This window comes from Myotis lucifugus, unplaced genomic scaffold (genome assembly GCF_000147115.1).
Source record: "Myotis lucifugus unplaced genomic scaffold, Myoluc2.0 scaffold_659, whole genome shotgun sequence".
In the NCBI taxonomy this organism is placed as follows: Eukaryota; Metazoa; Chordata; class Mammalia; order Chiroptera; family Vespertilionidae; genus Myotis; species Myotis lucifugus.
Window position 1 is genome coordinate 317,973 of NW_005871707.1, and position 15,443 is coordinate 333,415.

At 43.5% G+C, this 15,443-nt stretch overlaps 1 long non-coding RNA gene across 3 annotated transcripts in view; it reads right to left on the reverse strand.

Annotated features, from left to right (window-relative positions):
• Positions 1-15,443, reverse strand: part of LOC106694832 — a 47,203-nt gene that overhangs the window by 17,102 nt on the left and 14,658 nt on the right. For 2 of the 3 annotated variants that reach the window (XR_002826846.1, XR_002826847.1), the window contains exons 2-5: positions 13,441-13,661; positions 7,734-7,787; positions 7,334-7,603; positions 5,414-5,523 (exon numbers count right to left, since the gene is read on the reverse strand). This is a non-coding gene — a long non-coding RNA (uncharacterized LOC106694832). The remainder of the gene's footprint in view (positions 1-5,413; positions 5,524-7,333; positions 7,604-7,733; positions 7,788-13,440; positions 13,662-15,443) is intronic. The other variant, XR_002826848.1, reaches the window with a different exon arrangement.

Here is a 15,443-nt window from a genome sequence, read left to right on the forward strand (position 1 = left end):
TGTTTTTTGGTACATTTCGACTACACGCCCTTAAAGTTTCCGAGAGGTACACATACTTGAGAGGGCAAACGCCCCCTAGAGAGAAAAAGAATATCTCCCATCTTACCGTTTCCTTGAACACTGTTCAGTTTTGTGTTTCGCCCCACGACAATGTATTCTCTCCACAAGCCCCCCTATATTTACACGCCGAAAAAGAGAGGTCGACACAAAACATTCTGGGAGTGTCTGAGGGTCTCTGCTCCCCAGCATATGTTGTCAGTTTGGCTCAATAAACTCTATATAAAATTATCTACATGTTTCGGATGTTTCTTATGTGGACACTATTAAACACTTAAAATGTGGTTTGTAAAACCGAGACACTGAACTTTGCATTTTGTTTCATTTTAATTCACTCAAAGGTAGCACGTGTGCAGTGGCCGCCGTATTGGACACCATGCTCCTGAGACAGACATTGCTGCCTCAAGAGAGCCCAGGATGCTGACGTCCCCGGGTCCCCAAGGTCACCTCACCTAGAAAACATTGCAGAGCTATGGCCTGGAGTCAGCAGGACCTGGGAGAGCCCTGGGTTTCAGAAACTCACTCTTGGTTCCACTTGCTCTGGCTTTTCCAGGTCTATTGCTTCCAAGCTGCAGCTGAACATGTCCCAGGGGATCCAAGCATTGGTCTCAGTCAGAGGGAGCTCTCCAATGGGACGGAACCCTGGACAAGCTGAAGCAGCCTTCTTTCGGGTCGTACCCGGGATGGACATGGCCCCTGAGTGAAAATTGTGCATGGTGAAGGTGGGGAGGGGAGTCTGAGAGCCTATGAGAAGTTTGCAGAGCACAGTGTGTGATTAAACCAATTTATCTTCATGGGCATGCAGACACCAGCTGTCACTCAATGTTCCAATCTGCTGATCTGCAATTTCATATTTATCTTGAGTGAGTGACCGCTCCCAGTCTCAGGATGTAAAATGATAAATACATGGGGAGCTTGGTTCCTCCCTCCATTGTGCAACTCTAATTGAAATATTGGGGTTAGCAACCCCAATTGGAATCTTTGGTGTTGAATAATCTCTGTGAGAGTGCAGAATCTCTGAGGGAAGGCAGGAGAGGGTGGGTGGGTGGGTGGGTAAGAGGTAATCAATCAAAGACCTTTTATGCATATATGCATAACCCCTGGACACAGACAATAGGGTGGTGAAGGCCTGGGTGGGGCAGGAGTGGGTTGGAGGGGACCAGTTGGGGGGGAAATAGGATATATGTAATACTTTCAACAATAAAGATTTATTTTTAAAAAATTTCTGTGAAACTCACAGGCAAATCTGAGTGATGATGTAGATGGTAGACACATCGTGGGAGAGCCCTCGGGCGAGGCGAGCAGTGCAATCTTACTTTGTTTTCCGAATGTGAAAACCGTATTCACTCCCCCACATGCTCATCTGTAGCATCACCTTGCCGCTCCCATCAACAGATGGAGTGTCATTCTCCTCCCTTTGATTCTGCATGAGCTCAAATGACTCACTTTCCCAATAAGTGTGGCACAAGTGGTGATGGGTGATAAGATCACATTGTGTCTATCTTTCTCCCTTGGGACAGCCCTCTGGATGCTGCCCCTTGAGACACCCCCACGCAGACCCCACCACCAGTAGGTAAGTGCCCAGGGCTCAGGGAGAGGCCAGGTCTCAGTGTTCTGGCTGAGTCCCAGCTGCTGGAAGCATTTGAGTCGCCTTAGCCCAGGTGCCAGACACCTGCACAGTGAGCCTCCCGATGATTCCAGCCCCAGCCTTGGGGTCACTCAGCCTTCACGTCTTCCCAGCTGAGGCCCAGAGACGTGGGAGCAGGGACACTCCTTTTCCTCTGTGTCCTGTCCAAGCTGCTGACCCACAGGATCCATGAAAACCCTGAAGTGGTGGTTTTTGCCACTACATTTGTGGTGGCTTCTTATGAAGCAACCTGTCACTAGAACAGACATGGGTATATGGCCATGAGGAGCTGCTAAAACAGAGACAAAAACCACATGGTGTTGACTTGGGGCTGGGGGCAGGGCAGACACTGGAAGATCCTAGAGAAAGTTCAAGGAATCTGGAAGGGCCTCAGATCAACTCTGGGTGCAAGCTGGGAGGACAGGGGGAAAGTTTTATGGCCTCTGAGAGAAAGTAACTCGTATAGTGGCAGAAAGTTTGACAGCACTGATACCTGAGGTGACATTTAAAATAGTCAATATACTGAATAAGCTGCTAGATTTAAGAATATTTCTAGCCCAAGCCGGTTTGACTCAGTAGATAGAGTGTCTATCCTTGGACTGAAGAGTGGAGGGTTAGATTCCAGTGAAGGGCATGTACCTGGGTTGCAGGCTCAATCCCTGGTACATTTCACATTTCTGTTCTAGTGACATGTTGCTTCTTTCACATCAATGTGTCTCTCCCCCTCCTTTTCACTCTCTCTAAAAATCAATGAAAAAAAATATCCTTGGGTGAGGATTCACAACAAAAAGACTATTACTAGACAGAATACTAAATGTACCCAGTGGTTTCTTTTAGCCACATGTGATCAGAATAGGGATATGAGAGGTATCAAAAGAGAAAATATCCAGTTTCCCAGCAAATTTTAGGGGATATGTATAGAATTAACAGGACTTGCTGAGTATACACACACACACACACAGACGTTTCTCAGTTCCTACCTCTCCAAATAACAAGATTCTCAAATTAAAAAACAGAATCTTGGCAAAGATCAAATCCAGAGTAAGGCTGTTAGATTCCCTTTAAGATCTCAGAAATATCCAGGGCGATGCCGTCACACAAAGCCTTTCAGCAGAGCATTATGCCCTCTCTATCTCAAGGTCAGTCTCCCAGATGCCGCCACGTAAATTAAAGGGCATCTAAGAATCTGAAGGTAACGGAATATCAAAGAAATATACAGTGTGGGTTTTTTATTAATAAATCTTTATTGTTCAGATTATTATAGTTGTTCCTCTTTTTTCCCCCAATAGCTTCCCTCCACTCAGTTCCCACCCCACCACATGCCCTTACTCCCCATTGTCCTCGTCCATAGGTGTACGATTTTTGTCCAGTCTCTTCCCACACCCCCCATGCCCCTTTCCCCCCAAGAATTGTGTTCCATTTCCATGCGTTGATTCTATTACATTCACCAGTTTATTCTGTTCATCAGATTTTTTATTCATTTGGTTTTTAGATTCACTTGTTGATAGATATGTATTTGTTGTCACTTTGTTGTTCATAATTTTTTATCTTTACCTTTTTCTTCTTCATCCTTTTCTTAGAGAATACCCTTCAGATTTTCAGATAATACTGTTTTGGTGGTGATGAAGTCCTTTAGCTTTTTCTTGTCTGTGAAGCTCTTTATCTGACCTTCAATTTTAAATGATAGCTTTGCTGGTAGAGTAATCTTGGTTCTAGGTTCTTGCTATTCATCCCTTTGAACATTTCTTGCCACTCCCTTCTGGAATGCATGGTTTCTGTTGAGAAATCAGCTGAAAGTCGTATGGGTACTCCCTTGTAGGTAACTAACTGGTTTTTCTCTTGCTGCTTTTAAGATTCTCTCTTTGTCTTTTGCCCTTGGCATTTTACTTATGATGTGTCTTGGTGTGATCTTCTTTGGATTTCTCTTGTTTGGGGTTCTCTGTGCTTCCTGGACTTATAAGTCTATTTCTTTCACCAGGTAGGAAAAGTTTTCTGTCATTATTTCTTCAAATAGGTTTTCAATATCTTGCTCTCTCTCTCTTCTTATGGCACCCCCATAATTTGGATGTTGGTATGCTTGAAGTTGTCCCAGAGGCTCCTTATACTATCTTCATGTTTTTGGATTCTTTTTTCTTTTTGCTTTTCTGATTTGGGTGTTCTTTGCTTATTCCTATTTCAAATCTTTGACTTGATTCTTGGGATCCTTTAGCTACTGTTGAATCCCTCTATAGTATTCTTTATTTCAGTTGGTGTATGCTTAATTTCTGACTGGTCCTTTTCCATATTTTTTTTTGGCATTCTCACTAAGATCCTTGAAGGTCTCATTAAGTTCCTCAGAGGTTTCTAGAAGATTCTTGAGTAACTTTATAACTGTAGTTTTGAACTCTATATTTCTTTCACTTGTGACATGTTTCTTTGTCTCTGCATTTTGGCTGTTTCCCTGTGTTTGTTTCTATGTATTGGGTAGCTGCTAAGTCTCCTTGAGTTGATAGAGTGGCCTTGTGTGGTAGGTGTCCTATAGGGCCCAGTAGCTCAGCCTCCCCAGTCACCTGAGGTGAACACTCTTGGTGCACCCCTTTGTGGGCTGTGTGTACAGTCTTGTTGTAGTTGAGCCTTGACTGCTGTTGGTATCACTGGGAGGAATTGACCTCAAGGCCAATTGGCTGTGAGGACCAGCTGTGTCTACAATGAAAGAGCTGCTGTGCAGGAGACACCCTTATGGGGCAGGACTTGCTTCAGTGGACCTTTGGTGCTCACTGAGTCTGCCCCTTGAGTGTGTCTGTTATGGATGTGAAGAGTTGTAGTCTCACACTGACCACTGGGTACACTGGCTCTTGGATCTTCAAGGAGGTGCAAAGTCAACCACTGCCTGAGGCCACCCAGCAGGAGCTACAGAGAGATCTGCAGATTCCTCCTCTTTGTATTGGGTTTACAAGTGCCCAGAGGAGGCCCAGCTGTGAAGCAAGGCAGGCTACTGCTGGTGCAGGCCTTGGGCCTTCTTTTGAAAACTTTGGGGCTCCTTGACCCAGCTCCAGGTTTGTTTGAGAGGTTTTAGGCTGAGAAAGGACAGGCCATTCATATGCAAAAGCTGCTGCACACAGCTTGGATGGGGTTGTAAATTGGGTAGCATGTGGTCTCAGGGAATCTCCAGGGCAGAGCAAACAGCAATGGCTGCCAGTCAGCCCTGCACCGGGGAGGTCTCTGCACAGGAACAGTGACCATTGCAAGTATCTCCATCTGGAAGAAAGCCTCCCCCACGTTCCTGCCCCGATGCCAGACAGTCCAGTTTCTCCCCATATGTATCTGGGTGCCCCAGAGTCTCGCCCAGCACTGGAGCTCAGAGCAAGTGGGGGCTTGTATCTCCCTCCAGATTAAAAAAGCAGCCCCACCGGGTGCCAGCCTTTTCCGTGCCTCCGCACTTCCTACCAGTCTCAATGCACTCTCTCCACCTTTCTAGTTGTGGAACTTCCACTCAGCCAGCTTTCCCGTGGTTCTAGATGATAGTTGTTATGTATTTTAGTTGTAATTATGAAATGCTTGTGGGAGGCAGCAGGTACAGGCGTTTACCTATGCTGCCATCTTGGTTCTCTACAGGACATATGTAATACTTTCAACAATAAGGATTTTTTAAAAAAGAAAGAAATGGACTCAATTTGGATCATAAGGCATACCCCAGAGCCCCCAGTTTCCATGGGATCTGTGAATGTGTTTTCTTTATTGGATACTTACAGGTCCAACATCAGGAGGGCTGTTAATTCACTGAGCTTGAAGAGGACATTGAGCTCTGGGAGGTTAAGTCATTGGACAAAATCCCACTTGTAAGTGGTGGAGTCAGACCCCTGAAATCATGGGAGAGAATTATGAGCATATTATGTAAAACTATGAAGGTTCCACAGCTAGAAACTGGTAACAGCATTGGGCTCATGAATGCAAATAGGATGGAGATCAAAGAGGAAAGGGAGAACTTTATTTTTCATTAAAAAAATACGTTCTGGATGTTTTGCCTTATATACGCATGTTTTTGAAAATGAATGTAGGTTCTGTGGGTCAGGAAGGCCTCTTAGAGGGGGACACATGAATGCTGAGGCTTTTGGAGTGACCTAGGGAAAGAGAATTTCAGACAAGAGAAATAACAGGAGCGAAAACCCTGAGGCAGAGGGAAACTGATCATATAGTAGAACAGACAGAGGCATTGAGGCTGGGATGAGAAGGAGGGACGTGGGAGGGACAGTCAGAAACTTACATCCCTCAGGATGTGGACCTGCTGGGGGTCAGAATAGTCAGCAACTCTGAGGACTTGCTGGGTTCTGTGTCTGTTCTCAGCCCTTCATATGCATCCAACCTTTTCATCATCTCAACTACCCCATGAGTTTAGGGATTGCAGGGTCCCCACTTTTCAGCTGGGGAAATGAGGCACTTAGAGGCTACAATTCACCTGGACCACCCTGGCAGCATCTGACAGAGCTGGGATTTGAACCCAGGATGTGTTTTGGCCCAGAGTGAACCCCTGACTACTGTGCTGTCCTGCTCAGGGCCTGATACCAGCACAGCAGCAGGCCCTGTCCCGCACAGCGACTCGGTCCTCTCTCTGACCCCGACACTAATACTGTGTCTGCACCTAGCAGACCTCTGTACCCATTTGCTCACTGCATGACTTATTCATCTCCAGTTTTCAGATGGGAAATGCAGGCTTACATTTGACAAGCCCGTGGTCACACAGCTCCGCCAGGTTCCAAATCAGCTGCTGACCCTGCAGTGCTCTGCACCGAGCCTCCCGCTGGGGCTTCCAGGTGCTCGTGACCAAGACACTCAGCAGAAAACAAACTGGCCCAGGAGTCTGCCTCTTCCTCTCTGTTTCTCATTCATTCACTCACTCACAATCTGTATGCCTCTCCCTCTAATCACATCAGGCCATCAAAAGAATGACAAGAAAACGAATGACAGGAAGTGTTAGGAGCTGGGAGTGAGGGGCAGAGAGCGCTGGCTCAGGACAAGAAACTAGCCCATCACAGTGAGGCAGAGGCTCTCTCCCTCCTCTCCTCTCCAGCCCCTCAGGGCAGCTTCCACCCTCCCCACCTCCCACAGGAGCTGCAGGTGCAGGAACCACAAGGTGGCTCTGGGGCTGGGTTGTCTACACCGCACAGAAAGGAATATCCACCACCACATCCTCACTCCTTGCCCACTTGTTGAGAGAAGAACCCTGACCCAGAGGAGAGAGAGGACACTTAGGCTGACTGAGGAGACACTGATTGCTGTGGGCAGGGGGGGCTTTAGGAGCAGAGAGAAGTTCCTATGTAATCATTTCTCAGCAAGTAGCCACAGGAAATTCCGAAAGAACACATCTAACCTCACCACAATCTAGGACATGTTTTCATGATTTAAAAACCATGCCACACACCCATTCTTCCTCATATCCTAGATTGTGGCCTTTTGGCCAGTGTTCCCAAGTTCCAGGAGGATGGCCAGGTTGTTCCTCATAAGCTGCAGAAGGTGATAGAGACAGAGACTGACTATTTAAAGATGCCAACAAAGGGAAAGATGGGGAGATGCAGAACTGGGATCCCCACCCAGGAGGGCCCCAACCACCAGAGTCCATCCCTGCCACAATCCCCTCTTCCTGTTGTCACCTGAGTGAGGCAGGGTCCTTACCTGGGATAGACCCTGGTGATGGGAGAGGTCGGGCACGGAGATGTCTTGCCCATAACCTTCAACTTTCATCAAACCTGGTCTGGGGGCCTGATGACTCAGGACAGCAGAGCTCAAGTCAGGGCCAGAATGTGCAGTTGGGGCCACAGAGGTGGGTCCGGTTGAAGGGCAGGATGGTGTCATCGTCACAGCATTGCTCCAAGGGGTTGTACATCCAGTTTCCACACCTGGGTGCTCGCTGGCACAGCCACAGGTCAGCATTCATGTGGGCCCCTGGAGAGAAATTGCTGGTGACTTCAAGGAGAACCAGGCACTATCTTCATGCCCTGAATCAGGGGCCTCTTTAAAACCACTTTCCAAGGGTAGCTTCATCCCTCTTCATTCTCCCCCACCCAACACTCACCTGTACCTGACTTTGAGCACTGGAGGAGGAGGAAGACTAATATGCAGATGAAACCTGGAGAAGAAGAAAGGAGGGTTAAGGCTGAGGATGGGATTGTGGACCTCAGGGAGGCAGGCCAGTGTGGGGAAGCCTAGTTTCACATTTGTTTTAAAGGTTTGGATTGGGGGTTATCTCTGCATAGGGTCTAGTTCCTGACACAGGTAGGAGTCCAGAAAGCTGGACCTGGGCAGCCTGGACCCTATAAAGGGAAATAATTGGGGGAAATTCTTTGAACCATAGCTTAGAATTCTAAGAATGCAGTGAAGTTTCCCAGTTGGGAGAAGGTCGGAACAGGTATTAAAGATATCAATAAAGTGACTTGGAAGGAGAAAGGAAGCTGAGGTTAGACGGCGGGGGGGGGGGGTGGAATTTGGGTGCATGGTTGCTTTGGGGAATATAATTGGGTTTGAGTAGATCTTGGAGTTGGAGCTCTCCTGTATTTCAACTACTGGGCAACATGACTTCAGATAAAGTTTGAGAGATAAAGGACATGTTCAAAAGAATAGAACATAAATGTTTTTTTATAGATGCAGTAATATGACTATAATATAGGAGAAAACATGATTATCTAAAATGATACAGAAAAAGCATTTGACAAAATCTACACTTTCATAATTTTAAAAAACCCAACAAAGACAAGCTATTAATGAAAGAGAACTTCCTGAGCCCAATAAAGGGTATCCACAATACAGCTCACAACGTATCACACTTAATGGTGAAAGACTGAATGCTCTCTCTCTTTAGCATTAAGAGCAGGACAAGTCTGTCCACTCTCATCACTCTATTCAACATAACACTGGATGTTTAAGCCAGATAAATTAGGCCAGAAAAGGAATAAAGTGCATTCAGATTGTAAAAGAAGTAAAACTATTTCTATTTGCAAATGACATGATCTTGTATGTTAAAAATTCTAAGAAAGCTACCAACACCCTACATGACTAACTGACAAAGTCAGCAAGGTTGTGAGATAGAAAATCAACATATAAAAATCAATTGTATACACCATCTGAAAATGAAATTAAGAAAATAATTCTACTTATAATAGACCAAAATTAAGTACTCATGAATAGTGTAAACTTTGTACATTAAAATAAGCACAACATTGTTGAAAGTGAAGCAAATACATAAATAAACTGAAATACATCCATGTTCATAGATTGGAAGACCGCAGAAATTAACAATCTGATCCTACAACTTGTATTGAAATCCAAAGGACCTGAGTTACTTCAAAGGAATGGCAGCAGGAAAGAGAACTTGACCTCTCCCCCTGAAATGTCAACAAGTTAGTCAACTATAATTCAACAACGAAATCCCTGCTCAACACAGACCCATGCCTGAGGGACCCATGCATTGGAACATCTAAAGGTGGGCAACCAGGAATAAACAGGGAAACGAGAAGGGAGAAAAGCGCAGAAGGCACAGAGAAGCTCTGCAGCTGAGAACTTGTGGCTCAACTGGGAGAGAGGAAGTGGCAGTAGCAGGTGCTTCCTTCTGCTAGGAGGAACAAAGATCTGGTGGGGGGAGTGGGAGGGGGAACGGGACAGCCCAGCAGGGCCAGCGGCAAGGGAGCAAACAGTGTCTGAGTCTGCAGTTACCTGACAAAACACTGGGTTCTGCTGTATGGCTTTCCACTGTTGGCAGTGTAGTGGTGTTCAAAGAAATGGAACCACAGAGCCGTACCCTTTTATGTAATGATGTTTACTTTGAATTTATATTAGTTCACACAAACACTCCATCCATGCTTTTGTTCCGGCCCTCCGGTCCAGTTTAAGAACCCATTGTGGCCCTCGAGTCAAAAAGTTTGCCCACCCCTGGTCTAGGAGCATATCTATAAACCAAAAGCTATTGTAGTAGAACTGCTGTTTTCCTCTGTGAGTATTCCCCAGGAGGGGTGCTTGAGGTCGGGGTCACCATTACAGTGAGGACAAAACAAACGCCACCCCCAAGTAGAGCTGCTGCACTGTCTTACAGAAGCTGTGGAAGTCAAGACTGGTAGATCACAGAGGTAAAAAATCTTGTGATTCAGCTCCATCTACTAGAAAATCGTAGAAAGACCTCTTCATTAATATAGATAATATGAATGTCTAGGCAAAGGAGAACAACAAACACCATGAATAACCATGGTAATAAGAATGACCAGAAAGAAAATGAAAAACCCAGGAAAGCAAGCTGGAGCACATGGAAATATGTGATATAAATGACAGAGATTTCAAGATTGCAGTTCTGAAAATACTCAACAAGATGCAAGAAAATGCAGACAGAAAATTCAATGCACTCAGAAAACAAATCAATGAACAAAATGAGTACTTTACCAAAGAGATTGATATTTTAAAAAAGAACCAATCATAAATCTTGGAAATGAAGCATGATTTAAGGAGATTAAGAGTGAACCACTAACAACAAGAAAGACCACTGCATAGGAGAATATATTTGCCAATGTTATCTCAGATAAGGGTTTAATCTCCAAAATTTACAGGAAACTCATACAACTTAACAAAAGGAAGATAAACAATTCAATCCAAAAATGGGCAAAGGACCTAAATAGATACTTTCAAAAGAAGATATACAGGAGAGACATATGAAAACATGCTCCAAGTCACTAATCATCCAAGAGATGCAAATCAAAACAACAATGAGGTACCATCTCACACCTGTCAGAATGACTATCATCAACAAATCAACAAAAGACAAGGGCTGGCCAGGATGTGAGAGAAAAAAAAAGGAACCCTTGTGCACTGCTAGTGAGAATGCAGACTGGTGCAGTAATTGTGAAAAACAGTATAGAATTTCCTCAAAAAGTTAAAAATGGAACTCCCATTTGACCCCGTAATTCTACTTCTAGGAATATATCCCAAGAAATCAGAAACACCAATAAGAAAGGATATATGCACTCTTATGTTCATAGCAGCACAATTTACCATAGCTAAGATTTGGAAACAGCCTAAGTGCCATCAGCAGATAAGTGGATTAAAAAACTGTGGTACACTCTAACTGGTTTGGCTCAGTGGATAGAGCATTGGCCTGCAGACTGAAGGGTCCCAGGTTCGATTCCAGTCAAGGGCGTGTACCTTGGTTTCAGGCACATCCCCAGTGGGGGGTGTTCAGGAGGCAGCTGATCGATGTTTCTAACTCTCTATCCCTCTCCCTTCCTCTCTGTAAAAAATCAATAAAATATTTTTTTAAAAAAAAACAAAAACCTGTGGTACATCTACACAATGGAATACTACATTGCTATAAAAAGGAAGGAACTTTTACCATTACTACAGCATGGATGGACCTGGAGAGCATTATGCTAAACGAAATAAGCCAATCGGAGAAAGATAAATATCACATGATCTCACTCATTTGTGGAGTATAATGAACAACATAAACTGATGAACAAAAATAGATCCAGAGACAGAGAAACACTGAACAGACCATCAAACCTCAAAGAGAAGGCAGAGGATGCAGGGCGGGGGTGGGGAGGGGAGGGGTGTGTGTGTAAGAGACCAACCAAAGGACTTGTATACATGCATATTAGCATGACCAATGGACACAGACATTGGGGCGGTGGAGGCTTGTCCTGGGTGGTGGGAGTGGCCAGGGAGGGGTCGAGAAGGGGGGGAAGGAGACATATGTAATACTTTAAACAATATAAATAAATAAATAAATAAATAAATAAACTACTGAGCATATAACACAGAGCCAACCAGATGGAGGAAAGAATTAGTGATATTGAAGATAGGAATCAATAAATGACACAGAGGGAAGGAGAGAGAGACCTGAGCATAGAGAAAAAATGAAAGAACTCTATAAGAACTATCTGACACCATCAGAAAAAGCAATATTATAATTATAGGCATTCCGGAGGAGAAAAAGAGGGAGCATGAAACAGAGAGTCTATCCAAATAAATAGTGGATGAGAACTTCCAAACCCTATGGAAAGAACTAGATCGTTGAATCCAAGAAGCAAACAGAACACCTAGTTACCTCAATCCAAAGAAGCCCCCTGCAAGGCACTTGGTATTGAAGCTGTCAAAAATTAATGACAAAGAAAAAATTTTCAAAGCAACCAGGGGAAAGAAGAAAGTGACCTATAAGGGAAAACCCATCAGAATTTCTTCCAACTTCTCAACAGAAATTCTATAAGCCAGAAGAGAGTGGAAGCAAATATCCAAATGTCTGAAAGAGATAAATTACCAGCCATGAATAATATATTCAGCAATATTATCCTTTAAATATGAAGAAGAAATAAAGATGTTCCCAAACATAGAGAAACAAAGGGATTTATCACCAGAAAACTTACATCGCAGGAAATACTCAAGGGAGTTAGTCTACCTGAAACAAAGATCATAGGTCACAACATCATGAGTAAGTCACCAAAAATCTTACAACATAAACAGGGATAATTTGTGACAACCAAAACGTAGGAGGGGGTAAAAGTCTGAAATCATATGGTACTTGTCTCTCTCTAGCTGGCTTATTTCACTTAGCATAATAATCTCCAGATTTATCCATACTGTCACAAAAGATAAGATTTGCTTCTTTTTTACAGCTGAGTGGTATTATATTGTGTAAATGTACCACAGCTTGCCCTGGACCATGCTGCTAAGTGGTTAGAGTGTCACCCCGAGCACCAAGGGGTCCCGGGTTGGATTCCTGGTCAGGCATACGTACCTGGGTTTCAGATTTGATCCCTTCCCCCGGTCAGGAGGCAACCAATCCATATGTCTCTCTCACATTGATGTTTCTCTCTCTTTTATTCTCTCTAAAAATCAATGGAAAAAATATCCTCGGGTGAGTATTAACAAAATAGAAAGCCCTTGATAAAAAATAAATATACCCACAGCTTTTAATCCACTCATCTACTTAGAGCAGTGGTTCTCAACCTGTGGGTTGCAACCCCTTTGGGGTCAAACAACACTTTCACAGGGGTCACCTATATACATCCTGCATATCAGATGTTTACATTACGATTCATAACAGTAACAAAATTACAGTTATGAAGTAGCAGCGAAAATAATTCTATGGTTGGGGGTCACCACAACATGAGGAACTATAGTAAAGGGTCACGGCATTAGGAAGGTTGAGAACCACTGACTTAGAGGCACTTGGGTTGTTTCCAAAATCTTGGCTATCCTATATAATAAAAGCCCAGCAACCGAACAGTGGAACGACCAGGACAATCAGAACAACTGGTCAACCAGTCACTATGTTGCTCACTGACCACCCGGAGGCAGACGCTCAATGCACTGGTGGTCAGTGCTCTCCCACAGTGGGAGCGTCGCTCAGCTGACCGCAGCAGGTGCAGCCACTAGACTGACCCCACCAGTGCACGAATCCCATGCACCAGGCCTCTAGTTGCAAATAATGCTGCAATGAACACAGGGGTCCTTACCATATTTTCCCGTGTATAAGACAATCCCATGTGTAAGACACCTCCCACTTTTCCAACCCCAAATTAAGAAATAAATATCTTAAACATTTTGCTGGTTTTCCTCTTAAGGTCTTCTCTCTTTTTTTGGCATCTTAAGGAGTTATTCTTCCTGTTTTCTCCACTGTCTGATCATACACTCAATGGGAGGAGGTCCAAATTGTCTCTCTCTCTGCAGCTCTACCAGTATGTCCATGCTCTTTGGCATAGCTGATTACATTCAGTTTGAAATTTTCAGAGTCGACAATCACTTACCGGTATTTATCTTTTTATTTTTTGACATCTTCATGGGCTCAGAACACTTCAATCCCTATTGCATCTGCGCACTCTCCAACTCCATATCCAATTATAGCATCAACTGACGTCAGTAACAATAAGGCTCATGATTGGAGGAAGCCTGTTTGACAAGGTATAGGCAGCTACACACCACAGGGCTCCCTCCTCCGCTGACTTCCAGACATCCCTCGATTTTCAGTCTAACGATTTTAGAAAAAAAATAGTGTTATGTTATACCTTGAATACGGTATAGTCTTTCAAATTAGTGTTTTGGGTTTCTTCAGATATATTCCCAGAAATGGAATCACTAGGTCATAAAGCAGTTCCTTCTTTATTATTTTATTTGTTGGTTTTAGAGAAAGAGGGAGAGAGAGAGAGAGAGAGAGAGAGAGAGAGAGAGAGAGAGAGAGAGAAACTTTGATATGTTGTTCCACCCATCCATGCATTCACTGGTACATTCATGCATATGCCCCAACCAAGGATCAAATCTGCAGAACTGGAGTATCAGGATGATGTTCCCACCGACTAAGCTACCCCACCAGGGCTCCATTTTTAATTTTTTGAGGTAACTCCATACTGCTTTCACAGTAGCTGCACCAATCTGCATTCCCACCAGCAGTACACAAAGGTTCCCTTTTCTCCACATCCTAACCAAAACCTGTTATTTGGTAATTTATTGTTGATAGCCATTCTGACAAGTGTGAGGTGAGATCTCATTGTGGCTTTACTTTGCATTTCTCTGATGATTAGTGACATTGAGCATCTTTTCATATGTCTATTGGCCATCTGTATGTGTTCTTTGGGGAAGTGTCTATTCAGGTCCTTTGCCCATTTTATAGTTAGATTGTTTGTTTTGGTATTATATTGCATGAGTTCTTTATAAATTTCGGCTATTAATTCCTCATCGGATGTATCATTGGCTAATATGTTCTCCCATTCAGTGGGTTGTCTTTCATTTTGTTGATGGTTTCTTCTGCTGTGCAAGAACATTTTAGTTTGATGTAGTTCCATTTGTTAATTTTTTTCTTTTTCTTTACTATATTTGTGTTATTTCAGAGAGGAATGGAGAGGGAGAACGAGGTAGAAACATCAATGATGAGAGAAAATCATTAATCGATTGCCTCTTGCACACCCCCTACTGGTGATTGAGCCCACAACCTGGGCATGTGTCCTGACTGGGAATTGAACTGTGACCTCCTGGTTCATAGATCAATACTCAACCACTGAGCACACTGGCCTAGCTGTCTATTTTTTATTTTGTTTTTCTTGCCTGGGAGGTATATTAGAAAAAAATAGTACTATGAGAAATGTTCAAGATATGCATATGTTTTCTTCTAGGATTTTTATGGTTTTGAGTCTAACATTTAAGTCTTTAATCCATTTTGAGTTTATTTTTTATATGGTGTAAGAAGGTGGTCTGGTTTCTTTTTCTTTCCCTTTCTTTTTTTCTAGTCTCTTCTTTTTTCTCTTTCTTTCTTTCTTTCTTTCTTTTTTTTTTTTTTTGCATATATCTGTCCAATTTTCCCAACATCATTTATTGAATAAACTATCTTTATGCTATTGTATGTTCCTGTCTCCTTTGTCAAATATTAATTGATCATAATGGTGTGGGTTCATTTCTTGGCTCTCTATTCTCTCCCATTGATCTATACTTCTGGGGGTTTTTCCAATACCATGCTGTTTTGATTACTATGGCCTTGTACTAGTATAGTTTGATGTCAGGTAGCATGGTTCCTCCAACTTTGTTTTTCTTCGTGAAGATTGCTGTAGATATTCAGGATCTTTTGTGGTTCCACGTACATTTTTTAAAAATATCTTTTTTATCTATTTTAGAGAGAGAAACAGGAAGAGAGAGGGAGAGAAACATCGATTGGCTGCCTCTGATATGTGCACCCCGACCAATCCAGGACCAAACCCAAAACCTGGGCATATGCCCTGACCAGGAATAAAAACAGCAAACTTTTGGTGCAGGGGATGACACT